The sequence below is a fragment of the Salmo salar genome, chromosome 25 (assembly GCF_965601325.2).
Source record: "Salmo salar chromosome 25, fSalSal1, whole genome shotgun sequence".
NCBI classification, from domain to species: domain Eukaryota; kingdom Metazoa; phylum Chordata; class Actinopteri; order Salmoniformes; family Salmonidae; genus Salmo; species Salmo salar.
The window spans coordinates 45,784,872-45,803,112 of record NC_138315.1 but is presented as its reverse complement, the minus strand read 5'-3'; the positions used below and the strand labels follow the sequence as shown (position 1 = coordinate 45,803,112).

At 45.3% G+C, this 18,241-nt stretch overlaps 1 protein-coding gene across 3 annotated transcripts in view; it reads right to left on the bottom strand.

Annotated features, from left to right (window-relative positions):
• Window positions 1-18,241, bottom strand: part of LOC106586808 (E3 ubiquitin-protein ligase Midline-1) — a 79,853-nt gene that overhangs the window by 49,613 nt on the left and 11,999 nt on the right. The window contains exon 1 of one of the 3 annotated variants that reach the window (XM_082969182.1): window positions 8,719-8,848. The exons of 1 other annotated variant lie outside the window; for it this stretch is intronic. The gene's annotated coding sequence lies outside the window, so the exon portion shown is untranslated. Of the gene's footprint in view, window positions 1-3,303; window positions 3,548-8,718; window positions 8,849-18,241 lie in introns of those variants that run through there. One more of the 3 variants, XM_082969181.1, reaches the window with a different exon arrangement.

Below are 18,241 nucleotides of genomic sequence, written 5' to 3'. Positions count from 1 at the left end.
CATCTGCAAATAATAACCTCCCAATATCCGGCCACACCTGAGAGTAAACATCATTGATCATGATTTCACGACTCCATTTTTCTCCTCCCTTCCTATAGGCAGAAACTCTATTCAAGGTCTATTCAACGTTGGTCTGACCAATCGGAATCCATGCTTCAAGATTGTTTTGCTCACGCAGACTGAGATATGTTCCGGATAGCCTTTAAGAATAACATTGACGTATACACGGACACAGTAACGAGGTTCACCAGAAAGTGTATAGGGGATGTTGTTCACACTGTGACTATTAAAACCTAAACAAACCAGAAACTGTGGATAGATGGCAGCATTAGCGCAAAACTGAAAGCACGAACCACGATATTTTACCATGGCAAGGTGACTGGTAATATGGTTGAACACAAACAGTGTAGTTTTTCCCTCCGTAAGTCACAATTCAATGGCTGAGACACGAGACGTCTGTGGCAGGGTCTACAGACAATCACAGATTACAAAGGGAAAACCAGCCACGTTGTGGACACCAACGTCTTGCTCCAGGACAAGCTAAACATCTTCTTCGCCTACTTTGAGGATAACATAGTGCCATCGACACGGCCCGCTCCCAAGGACTGTGGGCTCTCATTCTCAGTGGCTGACGTGAGTAAGACATTTAAGCGTGTTAACCCTCGCAAGGCTGCCGGCCCAGACGGCATCCCTAGACGCGTCCTCAGAGCATGTGCAGACCAGCTGGCTGGACATATTCAATCTCTCCCATTCCCAGTCTGCTGTCCTCACTTGCTTCAAGATGTCCTCCATTGTTCCTGTACCCTAGAAAGCAAAAGGTAACTGATCTACATGACTATCGCCCAGTAGCACTCACTTCTGTGATCATGAAGTGCTTTGAGAGGCTAGTGAAGGATCATATCACCTCTACCTTACCTGACACCCTAGACCCACTTCAATTCGCTCTGCACACTGCCATATCCCATCTGGACAAGAGGAATACCTTTGTAAGAATGCTGTTCATTGACTATAGCTCAGCCTTCAACACCATAGTACCCTCCAAGCTCATCATTAAGCTCAGGGTCCTGGGTCTGAACCCTGCCCTGTGCAACTGGATCCTGGAATTCCTGATGGGCCGCCCCCAGGTGGGGAAGGTAGGAAACAACACCTCCACCTCGCTGATCCTCAACACAGGGGCCCCACAAGGGTGCGTACTCAGCCCCCTCCTGTACTCCCTGTTCACCCATGACTGTGTGGCCACGCACGCCTTCAACTCAATCATCAAGTTTGCAGACAACACAACAGTGGTAGGCCTAATTATCAACAATGACGAGACAGCCTACATGGAGGAGGTGAGGGCCCTGGCGGAGCGGTGCCAGGAAAATAACCTCTCTTCAATGTCAACAAAATGAAGGAGCTGATCGTGGACTTCAGGAAACAGCAGAGGGAGCACGCCCCTATCCACATCGACGGGACCGCATTGGAGAAGGTGAAAAGGTTCAAGTTCCTCTGCATACACATCACTGACAATTTGAAATGGTCCATCCACACAGAGGTGCAAAAGCACCTCTTCAACCTCAGGAGGCTGAAGAAATTTGACTTGGCCTCTAAGACCCTCACGAACTTTTGCAGATGCACAATTGAGAGCATCCTCTCCAGAGGATGGTGGGGTCTGCCCAACGCATCACTGTGCACACTGCCTGCCCTCTAGGACACCTACAGCACCCGATGTAACAGGAAGGCCAAGAAGATCAACAAGATCAACACTCGAGCCACTGCCTGTTCTCCCCGCTATCATCCAGTAGGTCGAGGTCAGTGCAGGTGCATCAAAGCTGGGACCGAGAGACTGAAAAACAGCTTCTATCTTAAGGCCATAAGACTGTTAAATAGCCATCACTAGCCGGCTACCACCCAGTTACTCAACCTTGCACCTTTGAGGCTGCTGCTCTATATACATAGACATGGAATCCCTAGCCATTTTAATAATTGAACACTAGTCACTTAAATAATGTTTACATACTGCTTTAATCATCTCATATGTATATACTGTATTCTATTCTACTGTATTTTAATCAATGCCAATCCGACATTGCTCGTCATAATATTTATATATTTCTTAATTCCATTCTTTTACTTTTAGATTTGTGTGTATTGTTGTGAATTGTTGGATTCTGCTGCACTGTTGGACCTAAGAACACAAGCATTTCGCTACACCCACAAAGCATCTGCTAAATATGTGTATGTGACCAATAAAATTTGATTTGTTGATATTTATTTTACAGTTATAAGAAAGGTTGTTTATAATTAGATTCTTACTATATTTAGAAATTATTTTGATTATTTCAAGCCCCCACTTTTGTTGTATAGGAAAACAATAATATGTGACTAGTTTTACCAGAAAGGTGATATTATAATCTTTCTGGCAGTATAGGAATTATTAGTTGATTGTTTATGGTCCTCTCATGATAAATAATTACTTTTGAGATTGTCCATCTATTGTAGACGGGAAATCTACATTTAACTTCCTAATCAACACTGGCACATCAGCCCCTCTGATGCCACAACAACAACAGTCTCAGCTCTAGTTGTTTTTATTCCCAGTCCTGTGTATTGTATAGGACACTGGCCAACAGCTGCATACAAATACTGGCACTACCAATCGATAGTGACTTAATGCATACTTCCCCATCATGTTCCAGCTGATGAAACATACAGATGAACAATGCAAACAAAGCCAGAGGGGAATAACACATTATTGATTGAATATTTCACACACACAGACACACAGACACACACACACACACACACACACACACACACACACACACACACACACACACACACACACACACACACACACACACACACACACACACAAAAACACACACACACACACACACACACACACACACACACACACACACACACACAAAAGAAAGTGACTGCAGCCAAACTTGTTGAATTTGACCTTAGTATACAGTTACTTCTTCAACCCGTTTATCTTTATTTGGCATAAAGTAGCCAAAAATAAATACAAAATGTTTTTTAAAACTTTGTTTCTATTGAACATGCCATACAAATAAAGGCATTTTAATTATATGAAGACTGCCTTGGTCCTCCTTTCTTTTTGATGACACATTGTATAATATGGTCTAAGTATATAAGTAAAATAAGAGTAAGACTGCTAACTAAACAAACCAAACAGTAGAAATATCACGCTACAAAGGATAAATCGTCATCACCACCATCACACCTACTACCATGATTAAATGTGATATCTTGTATTTGTTAATAAAAACACAAAACATTGCCATTGTCCCTTACCAGTCACTTCTCCACACACAGCCTGGGTGACAGATGAACACAGCACTGTCACAGACACCTTGAAGAGTGGCAAAGTGCTGAGAACATTAGTTTTCTTACTTCAGGAGCCTCTTTCTCTCTCTCAGCCTTGGTTGGTCTCTCCTGCTTCGTCTGCCTTTGCCACTATTTGTGAAATTCTCCTCACACACACACACACGCACGCACACACGCACGCACACACACACACACACACACACACACACACACACACACACACACACACACACACACACACACACACACACAACACACAATCGTTTCTCTCTCTTCTCTAATCCCCCTCAAAGGAAGCAGAGTGTGCTTCAAATAACTCCAGCAGGCAGAAGTGACTTCTCAGGCTTTTCCTCTATGTGTTGTGTTGTTGGCTGGGATCATTAACTTCCTCTTTGTGTTGTGTTGCTGGCTGGGATCGTTAACTTAGTCCCTGGAGACTTTAGGAGGTAAATAATCCCCTCCTGTGGTGGGAGGCTGTCAATCAAACCTGGTGGCGGGGACTGGGGAGTCTGGCTTCCAAGGAGACATCCCTGGTTGGTAATTAGGGTACAGCAGTGCCCTGCATGGAGATATATGGGACATGGGGATGGTGATGTGGTGGTATGGGGGTGGGGATGGGGGGATATGGGGGTGAGGATAAGGGGATATGGTGATGGGGATATGGGGATATGGGGATGGGGATATGGGGATGGGGATATGGGGATATGGGGATGGGGATATGGGGATGGGGATATGGGGATATGGGGATGGGGATAAGGGGATATGGGGATGGGGATATGGGGATGGGGATATGGCGATATGGGGATGGGGATAAGGGGATATGGGGATGGGGATATGGGGATATGGGGATTGGGACATGGGGATGGGGATAAGGGGATATGGGGATGGGATCAGGGGATAACAGGATGGGGATAAGGGGATATGGGGATGGGGATATGGGGGTGAGGATATGGGATATGGGGATGGGGATAAGGGGATGGGGATAAGGGGATATGGGGATGGGATCAGGGGATAACAGGATGGGGATAAGGGGATGGGGATAAGGGGATATGGGGATGGAGATAAGGGGATATGGTGATGGGGATATGGGGATATGGGGATGGGGATAAGGGGATATGGGGATGGGATCAGGAGTAAGGGGATGGGGATAAAGGGATATGGGGATGGGATCAAGGACATGGGGATGGGGATAAGGGGATATGGGGATGGGATCAGGGGATAAGGGGATGGGGACAAGGGGATATGGGATGGGGATAAGGGGATATGGGGATGGGGATATGGGGGTGAGGATATGGGATATGGGGATGGGGATAAGGGGATATGGGGATGGTGATATGGGGATGGGGATAAGGGGATATGGGGATGGGGATAAGGGGAGATGTGGATGGTGATATGGGGATGGGGATGTGTGGATGGGGATATGGGGGTGAGGATATGGGATATGGGGATGGTGATATGGGATATGGGGGTGAGGATATGGGGATATGGGGATGGTGATATGGTGATACAGTATGGGGTGAGGATATAGGGACATGGTGATGGGGGTGAGGATATGGGGATATGGGGGTAAGGATATGGTGATAAGGGATGGGGATATGGGGATTTTGGGACAGGGAGTTGGGACAGCTTAGCTGGCCTGTATATTGATAATGGAGATAAATGACTCCTATTATTTTGCAATAAGAGACTTGACACATGAAATATATGTGTACTTAGCTATGTACTGTAGATGCATTATTGTTCACCGTACGATTTCACTGCTCATATGCTACAGTTACAAGCGAGTACAGTACAAAAAAAGTATTCATCCCATACAGTAAGATCCTTTTTAATTGCATGAGAAGGGATGGCATTGAGGAGAGTTGGCAGGGGGCTGTAAGGCTTTGGTTGCCATGGTGGTGTGCAACAGATCCACAGTGCATCTTGATTCTTGTGCCAAACAGCACTCTAATCTTTTCATGGCAAGTCCTCCAGCTCAGCTCTCTCGCTCCATCTCAGATGAAAGCCTGCTTGTCTCCGAGTCAGGCCCATGGCTGCCAGTCCCTCCTGCTCTCCTTCTCTCCACCCCCTACTGTGAAGACTGGTAGAATGTTTTCAAAAGGCAAAGCAATTTGTTTACAAAGGCTTTCTCCACACAATGGGACTGGACGTGTGAAGGGTCTTTCTGTTCCCGCTGACCCCAAATATACTCTTAAACTTGACGGTTTGACATGGAGAGGCTTGAGGAGTGGTACAGATGGAAGGTTTGTACAAAGGCTTCCCAACAGAAGTGGTCAAGTTGATGTCTAGTATACCTGCGTCAACCTGACCCTCTCTTTACATCGTAGCTTGAGAGGAGCTTCCAATAAAATAGGTCAAACGCAGCGTGATAATTGTGAAATATGAAATGCGTACATCATTATGAAAAATGTGCCTTGTTTCTAAAGATAAATAAAAAAAAAGATGTACCAAGAACTACTTCGCACATGCTGTATACACGCCATGTTAGATTATTCTCACTTCGCTTGACAGAAGTACGTCCCCCCTCCACCCCCTTATTACAGCACGTGACAACAACTCCACAAGCTAACTGACACATACTGTATATGTTCGACACACAATTGAGATTCCAGCAGTGTATGAATCCTCCTGGAAGGCCTGTATTGAAATAGCTCTTATTCTATTCCCTTTGTTTGGTTTCCAGGTAAAGCTCCAGAGTAAACAGGATTGCTCCATAATAGCATTTCCACTCAGATTTTTCGAAATGCCATTATGACAGATGCTGCAGTGTCATTGCCTCAGCAGTCCAGGTTATTTGGGGACAAGACTCTTTTTACTGGTAACAACTAGTTTACCAGCAGTAGGTCAAGTCCAATATCACACCCATTTAGAGCTGAAATAAGGCTTGAGTGGAAACGTTATTTTGAAACACTCCAAAAGGACATGTCTTGACTGCGGCTTAGCGACTGTCTCCACCTCGCCCACATGAAATCCAACTTGATCCTGAATGCAGGCTGGCAAACAAAGCTGCATTTATGATTTTCGGAGAGAAAAGAGTCAGGAAACCAAAGCCTTAAGGTTTTTAACTATAACTCACTTCTAAACAAACTTCCCTCAACAACATAATCATACCGATAACAATGAACTTCTGGTACATAATTGTGTAAGCTACATCTGACGGTGTTATAGTTAACTGAGGCATTACATAGAGTACAAACTGAGACGGTGAGGTTTTACATGAACATTAGACAGGCAGCAAATACAGCTTCATCCGATCCAGAAGGCTTTGAATATTCATCAATAAATTGAAAGTGGTTATTTTGTTTCATATATATACACAGTACCAGCTACAATAGTCATTTACAACATTAACCATGTCTATACTGTATTTCTGATCAATTTGATGTTATTTTAATGGCCAAAACAGCTGCATTACTTTCAAAAACAAGGACATTTCTAAGTAACCCCAAACTTTTGAACGGTAATGTGTATATATATATATATATATATATTGGACACACCTACTCATTCAAGGGTTTTTCTTTAATTTGACAATTTTCTACATTGTAGAATTGTAGTGAAGACATCAAAACTATGAAATAACACATATGGAATCATGTAGTAACCAAAAAAGTGTTAAAAAAATCAAAATATATTTTATTTTTGAGATTCTTCAAAGTAGCCACCCTTTGCCTTGATACAGCTTTGCACACGCTTGGCATTCTCTAAACCAGCTTCAACTGGAATGCTTTTCCAACAGTCTTGAAGGAGTTACCACATATGCAGAGTTGCAAAGAAAAATCATATTTCTGTCCAGTGTGTTATTTTGCCCATCTTAATCTTTACTTTTTATAGGCCAGTCTGAGATATGGCTATTTCATTGCAACTCTGCCTAGAAGGCCAGCATCCTGGAGTCACCTCTTCACTATTGATGTTGAGACTGGTGTTTTGCGGGTACTATTTAATGAAGCTGCCAGTTGAGGACTTGTGAGGCATCTGTTTCTCAAACTAGACACTCTAATGTACTTGTGCTCTTGCTCAGTTGTGCACCGGGGCCTCCCACTCCTGTTTCTATTCTGGTTAGAGCTAGTTTGTGCTGTTCTATGAAGGGAGTAGTACACAGCGTTGTACGAGATCTTCAGTTTCTTGGCAATTTCTCGCATGGAATAGACTTAATTTCTCAGAACAAGAATAGACTGACGAATTTCAGAAGAAATGTATTTGTTTCTGGCCATTTTAAGCCTGTAATCGAACCCACAAATGCTGATGCTCCAGATACTCAACTAGTCTAAAGAAGGCCAGTTTTATTGTTATTTAATCAAGACAACAGTTTTCAGCTGTGCTAACATAATTGCAAAAGGGTTTTCTAATGATAAATTAGCCTTTTAAAATGATCAACTTGGGTTAGCTAACACAACGTGCCATTGGAACACAGGAGTGATGGTTGCTGATAATGGGCCTCTGTATGCCTATGTAGATATTCCATAAAAAATCGGCAGTTTCCAGCTACAATAGTCATTTACAACAGTAACAATGTCTACACTGTATTTCTGACCAATTTGATGTTATTTTAATGCACAAAAAAGTAGCTTTTCTTTCAAAAAGAAGGACATTTCTACGTGACCCCAAACTTTTGAACAGTAGTGTGTGTATATATATAATATATATGTATATATATAAAGCATCTATTGTTCGCTTCGATGACTACCATAATATAGAACAAATATTCCAAACAGATTACTATTCATTTCTTCTAAATAAGGCCATTAGCAGCCAGGGGCTATTTCGTTTGTGGTGCTTGGCACGACAAACAGAAGATATTGCCGGTTGGAAAAAACCTTCCTGAAAGACAAGATAAGGGACGGAACAGAGAAACACTGAGGCCTAATGGTTCGAAGAGTCTAAAGCACATGGGTGAGTCAGATGTAGGATGTGTCATATTACGGACTGGGTTCACACCGTCCATCCAATAATTCATCTACTTCTCCCAGTACTCTTGGTTTAGTCTGGTTATTGAACCGTTTAACTAGTCCATACGATTGCAACTAAACAGATTCATACATGAAGTTTTCTGAACATAATACACTTCTCAAATATATAAGGTTTCAGGTACAGGTGTATCAAAACTAGTCACATTATTCCCCATCATCAAACAATAGTTTATTTAGGTTCATAAATATACTAAATAAGAGGATAATGCTCCACAAAAGTAATGTGATATCCTTCAAACACAAAAATCTAAAGGATTACTTACAAGTAAAAGTATACTGTTTATATCATGAATCAGCATGTAAAGAATCTCAAGACGCTACTGCTCTCTATGACATCATAATAAATAGCTACACTCATAAATTACAACAACTTTCCACAATATACAGCCTTCACAGCGTAAGCAGTACTCACATAACACGTTCCAGGGTGGTCCTATCCAACAGAGAGGAATGATGCAACTCCCACTGAACGGTTATTAAACCCTCTATTGCATGTCACTGGCACATGGATGAAACTCTGCCTCCAAACATAACACAGCCACCTAGTTACTGTGGTGCCTTCCCTCCCTCTGCCTCAGCCCCAGCCTTGGCTGTATGCTCACGGAAGCGTGTAACATGCTGGGGAAGCGTAATTTCCACTGGGTTATTTCAAGGACGCTGCCTCCATTAAGGGCTAGGGCTCTCTATTTCCCATCTATCCCTTCTCCACGTTATGAGACAAAAGGTAAGCCAATGTGAAGACAAAGGCTGGGGAGCAGGGGGAACCTTGGGGACTCTATTGTGATGAGGCTGGGGATGGGGCTGGAACTCATTCTAGAACATAACCAGGCTGAAGCCAGATGGGGTCAGCCTCCAAGGCTCGGCTGCTTCGCTGCATCCCATCCACACACCCATTCATCATCACAATAGATAGACAACACTGCTCAATGAAAGCTACTCATGAGATCATGAATGGTCAAATAAATGTTCAATTCCAACACCACAAAAAGTGACAAGATCTAGGGTGGAAGGGCGACGCCTTCATTGATGTCTCCAATGTTAGCATGGTCAGCTGTGAGAACAGAGATGTAATGCAAGTGAATGCGAGCATTTTTTTAACGATAAATGTTTCACAGATTTATTATGAGGCCGTATTGAATATTTCTGTATTCAACCAGCCAGGAGACTTAACATTAAATTGAGGGATAAATCCAGTATGAACGACACAGTACTGAACTAAATCTGCATCATTCTGTGAGAACACTATCATTACTTTATTCTACCTTATTGTCCCCCACAGACAGTTCTATTGGCAATGTAGATTAGCATCTGATGTGGATGTGCCCACGGTAACCATGGCAAAGGTTCAAGATTTTAATTACTCTGCTGCCCCATCAGTAAGAGGATCTCCCCCAAGGCTCACTTCTGAAAAACACAAGGCTAATGAATCAAATAAGTAAGGGATAAACGCACACGTTCTGTACATTACCTTGGAAATAATGGAACATGGCAGGACGAGGCTTGGTGGAGTTCAATTTTTTTTCCCCCCAAGGTAATGTACAGAACAGAGGAATTATCCCGCTTATACCACAGCTGCCAAAGAAAACAATACTCAAGCATAAATTTATCCGTAGAATATTTTTTTATTGTTGTTGATGTTTTCATTATAAGCAAATTCATACTTTATTATCTTTTGGTTGTATATTTAAGGACGTGACCCAGTTGGATGAAAGAAGTGCAGGAGCTCTCTTTTTCCAAGTCAGTTCGTTAGACTATGTTCAAAGAAATTCCCAAACGACAGAATGCTATAGAGACCTGATTATTCACTGCTAAGGGTTCATACACATTTTGACAGATGGAATTTCAATGACTTTTCCATGACTTCTCCATGACTTTTAACCATTTTTTTTTTAATGATAAATAATTGGTAGCGTCTCTATACAGATCCCATGTAGACCTACTATTTCCTGCCATTGTGCTCTGAAATCAATCAAGGCACTTCACCCTCCACAAAGTAGAATAACTGCACTATTAGGCTACTGTATAAAACACATGTGGTCAACCCTGCACCTGGAGAGGTACTGGGCGCGCAGGCTTTTGATCTAGCCCTGAAACACACCCGAGTCTGCTTATCAAGGTCTTGTTGAGCAGCTGGTGTTTAGGCTATATCAAATCTAATTTTATTGGTCACATACACATGTTTAGCAGATGTTATTGCGGGTGTAGTGAAAATGCTTGTAGCTTCTAGCTCCAACAATACAATAATATCTAACAAGTAATATCTAACAATATCACAACAATACACACAATACACACAAATCTAAAAGTAAAGGAATGGAATTAATAATATATAAATATACTGTTGTGTGTCCAATCAAAAGCCAGCACACCCAGTAGGCTTAGTCCTCCTGGAGGATGGCTGGCAACCCTTTACATAAAAGGTTGTAACATTACAACCAAATAGTTTTCTGTCTTTCTACAATTATTCCCTCATTCAATGATTCAAGCAAAGTAGCTAATACATGTTTATCTACAACCTTGAAAAGGCTAAAATATTCATGTTTCAGGGGAGATCTATGCACAGCATGGAAGTTATTTGTCAATTAGGCTATTCTTTGAATATTTTTTACATTGTCTGAATTACATAGCCCACTATTTAATAGAGGGGAATCCCAGCTTTCAAATAACAGTGTCAGATTTATTTCTCAACAGTGCCGGTGATGTGCCAAAAATATCCCCCCTGCCAGAATTCTCCCCCTATTCGTGTTCTTCATTGCTGCGACTTGCTTGCTAGTTGAAATATCTGCTCTTCACTCAGTTTTCGGTTTAGCTTTTTTTTTCAAGTGTATGTGGCGGTTCTAGCTTGTATGGCGCTCTTGGCGAACCCCCCCTTCAGCGCCCGCGCCTGCCCTCGCCCGCACCCGGGGGCGCCCTTGTCCGCCCCCCCGGCAAGATGCAGCCCTGGGCGGCTGCCCATGTCGCCCGTACCTAAATCTGCTACTGATTTGTATTCGTCATCTCTTCCATGTCTTCTGAAATGTGTCTCTCTCCTCAGGCAACGGCACGGCACACTCACACACACAGATGATGCACATCACACACCGAGAGACGCGCTGTGTGTGTGCTGGCCTAATTCTGATCATGTCTGATATGTCGACTTTTAAGTGAGTGATGATATATTTAAAGAGGAAAACACTATATTAAAATTCCATGACTTTTCCAGGATTTTCAAGACCATTAGAACCCTCATTTGACAACTTGGAACACCGTATCCTGCCCATTCAGGCTGGCACATTCTCAATCTGTGCATTCTGAAGCTGGCACCATATACTGTAGACCGGATTCACAGACTAGCAGCAAATAAACTTAAAGCGAAATAAGGATATGAATGCCCACTCTCCGTTGCTATTCAATGCCGCTCCTGCCTTCATTCTGCTTTGATCAAACTTTTTGTGTGAATCCCTGCTGGTGATAGGCCACTGTGCATCCCACTGCTGGCTTGCTTCTGAAGCTAAGCAGGGTTGGTCCTGGTCAGTCCCTGGATGGGAGACCAGATGCTGATGGAAGTGGTGTTGGAGGGCCAGTAGGAGGCACTCTTTCCTCTGGTCTAAAAAATATCCCAATTCCCCAGGGTAGCGACTGGGGACGCTGCCCTGTGTAGGGTGCTGTCTTTCAGATGGGATGTTAAATGGGTGTCCTGACTCTCTGAGTTTGGTAAAAAAATCCCAAGGCACTTATTGTAAGAGTAGGGGTGTTAACCCTGGTGTCCTGGCTAAATTCCCAAGCTGTCCCTCATACCATTGTGGTCACCTAATTATCCCCAGCTTACAATTGGCTCATTCATCCCCCTGTAACTATTCCCCAGGTTGTTGCTGTAAATGAGAATGTGTTCTCAGTCAACTTACCTGGTAAAATATAAAGTTTTATAGAGGAGCTGAAATGCAGTTCCCAAAAAATTGGAGGTGCTGGTATGGCGCTCCAGACAGCTCCGACCCAAGACAAGCACTGGTTGTTTGTTTTATATGTTTCATTGCCATGCTCGCTGGCAACGTTCTTGTCCCATGCTTGCTAGCTAGCCAACTAACTATGGCTAACAGTCACGACCTCTGCAGACAGAATAAAAGCAAAGTAGCTGCATTTGTGTTTGTTTAAGCTGTTTTCTATTGAAATTCATTTGGATACATCCAAATTAAAGATGATGCCCAAGTTTGCCTGGCAAAGCTAGAAAATGTTGCCTTCTCGTCAAGACACTCAACACTGTACATTACGAGGAAATCGCAATGCATATCAAACTCTAGGCTAGAAGCTAGCTACTTTAGCTAAATAGTTTGTTGCTTGAAAACCTGCCTAGATGACAACCAAATGAACAAATATTTGCTTAAAACAGATGGTCAAACTAGAAACATGGCAGGATTTGACAGCATAGAGCCACTTGTGTCATGACTGCATCAGTAGGGACCAGAGAAATGCATGGTCAGCACTCACCATGTTAGGTCATCAGATGCTCCCAATAAATAGATGTCTGCAAAAACAAATCAATGCTGGAACTTTTTCCTCCTTGAACCTGCGTTTACAATGTATCCAATTTCGGTTTGTGTGGTTCTTGGTTTAGCTTTCTGTAACTTTGCAGCACGTACAGTTGTGTATGCACATATAGCGTCAGGATTTCAAAGTGTCCGGGATATCTATTCGAACAGAGTCCCGATATCTTTTCCAACTGTAAGTTATCTGGTTTTAATACCCATTCGAGAATTCCCTTCTAGCCAATCAGAAATTAGTATTCAACAATGCTGTGGTATAAATCAATATAGAAATGCATTTACAGCTGCATCACAGAGTCCTACAATAACTAATGAACCTACTTTTAACTCTATCAAAAATATGACATATAGAATAGCAATAGAATAGCAATGCCGATGCCTAGTATCCTCATAACCTTTGTTGTTTTCAGTTTGAGAAGCTGTGCTTAAGTGTCAAGCGAGTGGAACTGGAAAGCCAAATGTATATATGCCACAGCAAGAGATCCACTGAATGTAAACTACCTTTGAACTGCTTTCTGATTAGCCCGGATAACATATCTATGAGGGGCTATAGGAGTCATTGACCTGGAAGTGATGTTTTTCCTGTGGGTGTAGGGTGCAACGTATACTACAGCGTGATTGGCTCCATGGCTACAGCCCTGCCTGCCAGCACTGTGGCATCAGATGCCATGCAGTTCTCTCTCTCTCTCACACGAGCTGTAGCAAACCAACAGCAGCCATGATCTGAACTGACACAGTGTAGGATGTTATCAGGAGCATAGAAAAAGACTTGGAGGAACTGTATGCTGTTTAACAGTGTAATATGGAGGTTGTCTACATTTCCCATGTTGCTTGGGCAGGGCATTCCCTAGTCGATATTACTCTGTACAGTTCTTATCTACTGATACGCTGTAGACTCTTAAAATATCATAACAGTGCTGGTATGTGTATCAAACAACACTTCTACAGTGATAAGACTATAAAATAACTTTGCATAAAGAGATGACTTTGGAGATTCTCTGGAGTTTCACCTCTGGTGGTCCACTGTGTTCCTGATACCTGACTCCTCAAAAGGTCAGAGGTCATGTAATCTCCTATCAAAGATAAATGTCAGGATTAGACTGTTTACGATGAGGCAGGTTATGACTAGCTAGCCTGACTCACTCTACAAATCCACAACTTAGACAGAAAGCCTGCAGACAATGTATGACTCAAATGTCCAGCACAGATAAATCACTCACAGAGAAGAGCCGGGATGAGTTGAGATCTGTGGTTTAGAGCAGCACAATGTGATACTGAATATCTGTTGTTTTCCCAGTTAAACAGGGAGTAATTTATGGGAAAATAAGTTCATGTGTTGTGTTTAGTTCCACAGAATAGCCCATAGCCAAAGACTGTTTGCTTAATTTTTTTCTTGAAAAATGTATCATTCTTTTGTAGGACTGTGGTGAAAGCCGGCCACATTCTTTACTGCTTGGAGAGCCCTATAATTGCTTCCAGCAGGTTCTGAGGGTTTTCTGAGACACAGTTAGTGTTGTGAAATCGTACTGAAGGTAGCTAAGGAGTCAAGCGCAGGAGAGCAGAAATGTCAATGTAGCGTCTTTAATAGGCAAGTGTCAAAACGGTACAGGTACAAGGCCCATAAACGCCCGAGACAATGGAACACACAGTTATTCACGGAAGGAGGAAAAACAACACTCCTACTATACTTAACACTCGGTACACACGTGAATAAACTGAGGAAAAAACCTCCATGAGCAACATGAAAATAATCCCGCACAAACCGAAGTGGGGAAACGGGTAAATATACACACAGAAATTAAAGCAAATGAAAATCAGGTGTGAATGAATCAAAGACAAAACCAACAGAAAAGGAAAAATGGATCGGTGACCGCCGAGCACCGCCCGAACAAGGAAAGGAACCATCTTCGGTGGAAGTCGTGATAGTACCCCCCCCCCCGACGCTCGGCTCCTGCAGCGCACCGACGCCGGCCTCGAGGACGACCCGGAGGACGAGTTGCAGGCCGATCCGGATGGAGGCGGTGAAACTCCCTCAGCATCGATGGGTCTAATACGTCCTCCACCGTCACCCAGCATCTCTCCTCCGGGCCGTACCCCTCCCAATCCACGAGGTACTGAATGCCCCTCACCCAACGCCTCGAGTCCAGTACGGAAAGAACTGCATATGCCGGAGCCCCCTCGATGTCCAGAGGGGGCGGAGGAACCTCCTGTACCCCAGCTTCTTGAAGCGGATCAGCCACCACCGGCCTGAGGAGAGACACATGAAACGAGGGGTTAATACAGTAATCAGGGGGAGCTGTAACCTGTAACACACCTTGTTTATTTTCCTCAGGACTTTAAATGGCCCCACAAAACGCGGACCCAGCTTCCAGCAGGGCAGGCGGAGGGGCAGGTTTCGGGTCGAGAGCCAGACCCGGTCCCCCGGTGCGAACACCGGGGCCTCACTGCAGTGACAGTCAGCGCTCGCCTTCTGCCGCCCTTCGACCCATTTCAGGTACCCGTGGTACCCGCTTCACCCATTCGTCCACCACAGGAGCCTCGGTCTGGCTCTGATGCCACGGTACAGAACCGGCTGACACCCCAAACACACACTAGAAGGGCGATAGGTTAGTAGAGGGGTGGTGGAGTGAGTTCTGGGCCATCTCTGCCCATGGAATGAATGTCGCCCACTCCCCTGGCCGGTCCTGGCAATACGACCGCAGAAACCTACCCACATCCTGGTTTACTCTCTCCACCTGCCCATTACTCTCAGGGTGAAAACCTGAGGTAAGGCTGACCGAGACCCCCAGACGCTCCATGAATGCCTTCCAAACCCTGGACATGAACTGGGGACCCCGATCAGAAACTATGTCCTCAGGTACCCCATAGTGCCGGGAGACGTGTGTAAACAGGCCCTCCGCAGTCTGTAGGGCCGTAGGGAGACTGGGCAAAGGGAGGAGATGACAGGACTTAGAAAACCAATCCACAACAACCAAGATCGTGGTGTTGCCCTGTGACGGCGGAAGATCGGTCAGGAAGTCCACTGACAGGTGTGACCAAGGCCGCTGTGGAATGGGAAGGGGTTGTAATTTTTCTCTGGGCAGGTGCCTAGGAGCCTTGCACTGAGCGCACACCAAGCAGGAGGAAACATAAACCCTCACGTCCTTGGCCAAAGTGGACCACCAGTACTTCCCACTAAGACTTCGCACCGTCCTACCGATGCCCGGATGACCAGAGGAGGGTGACGTGTGAGCCCACCAGATCAATCTGAACATCGAACGGAACGTACATCCGTCCAGCTGGACACTGTGGTGGGGTAGGCTCTGAACGTGATGCCCGCTCGATGTCCGCGTCCACCACTCGTACCACCGGTGCCATCAGACAAGAGGCCGGAAGTATGGGAGTGGGATCGATGGACCACTCCTCTGTATCATACAGTCGTGACAGTGCGTCTGCCTTAGTGTTCTGGGAACCTGGTCTATATGACATCGTAAACCTAAACCGGATGAAAAACAAAGCCCACCTTGCCTGGCGAGGGTTCAGTCTCCTCGCTGCCCGGATGTACTCCAGATTCCGGTGGTCAGTCCAGATGAGAAAAGGGTGTTTAGCCCCCTCAAGCCAATGTCTCCACAACTTCAGAGCCCTGACGACAGCCAACAACTCCCGGTCCCCCACATCATAGTTTCGCTCCGCCGAGCTGAGCTTCCTCAAAAAGAAAGCACAGGGGCGGAGCTTCGGTGGCGTACCCGAGCGCTGTGAGAGCACGGCTCTAATCCCAGCCTCGGATGCGTCCACCTCCACTATGAATGCCAAAGAGGGATCCGGATGCGCCAGCACGGGAGCCGAGGTAAACAGAGCCTTCAGGCGACCAAAAGCTCTGTCCGCCTCAGCCGACCAACGCAGACGCACCGGTCCCCCCTTCAGCAGTGAGGTAATGGGAGCAACCACCTGCCCAAAACCCTGGATAAACCTCAGGTAGTAGTTGGCAACCGCTGCACTTCCTTTACCGTGGTGGGAGTCGGCCAATTACGCACGGCTGCAATGCTGTCAAACTCCATCACCAACTCAGATGTGGAAATGCGATATCCTAGGAAGGAGACGGCCTGTTTGAAGAACAAGCATTTCTCAGCCTTGCATACAGGTCATGCTCCAACAGTCGCCCAAGTACTCTGCGCACCAGAAACACATGTGCGGCGCTTGTAGCGGAATATATCAGAATGTCATTGATATACACCACTACACCCTGCCCGTGCAGGTCCCTGAGAATCTCATCTACAAAGGATTGGAAGACTGCTGGAGCATTCTTCAACCCGTACGGCATGACGAGGTACTCATAATGGCCGGATGTGGTACTAAACGCTGTCTTCCACTCATCTCCCTCCCGGATACGCACCAAATTATACACGCTCCTGAGATCCAGTTTTGTGAAGAAGCGTGCCCAGTGAAATGACTCAATTGCCGTGGCGATGAGAGGTAGCGGGTAACTGTACCCCACTGTAATAGAATTTAGACCTCTATAGTCAATGCACGGACGCAGACCTCCCTCCTTCTTCTTCACAAAAAAGAAACTCGAGGAGGCAGGTGAAGTGGAGGGCCGAATGTACCCTTGCCCCAGAGATTAAGAGACATATGTCTCCATAGCCACCGTCTCCTCCTGTGACAGGGGATACACGTGACTCCTGGGAAGTGCGGCGTCTACCAGGAGATTTATCGCACAATCCCCTATTCGATGGTAACTGAGTTGCCTTCCTTTTACAGAAGGCGATAGCCAAATCGGCATATTCTGAGGGAATGCGCACGGTGGAGACTTGGTCTGGACTCTCCACCTTCGTTGCACCGATGGAAACTCCTACACACCTGCCTGAGCACTCCTCTGACCACCCCTTCAGAGCCCTCTGTTGCCACGAAATCTTGGGGTTGTGACAGGCCAACCAGGGTATCCCCAGCACCACGGGAAACACAGGAGAATCAATAAGGAAGAGACTAATTCTCTCCCCATGACCCTCCTGCGTAACCATGTCCAGTGGAGCCGTGGCCTCCCTGATTAGCACTGACCCTAATGGTCGACTATCTAAAGCATGAACTGGGAAGGGCTTATCAATCCGAACAAGGGGGATCCCTAAACTATAAGCAAAACCACGGTCAATAAAATTACCCGCTGCGCCTGAATCTACTAGCGCCTTATGCTGGGAATGTGGGGCAAACTCAGGAAAAGAAATCAACACATACATGTGAGCAACAGGGGACTCTGGGTGATCCTGGTGCCTACTCACCTGGGGTGACCGAACAGTGCCCTGCCTGTCGTCTCGATTCCCAGAAGAGCTCCCCCAGCACCGGTCAGCAATGTGCCCTCTACGACCACATCTGGTACAGGAAAGGGCTCCTCCTCTGGTCGCCCTTGCTGCAGCACCTCCTAGCTCCATGGTCATCGGAGCG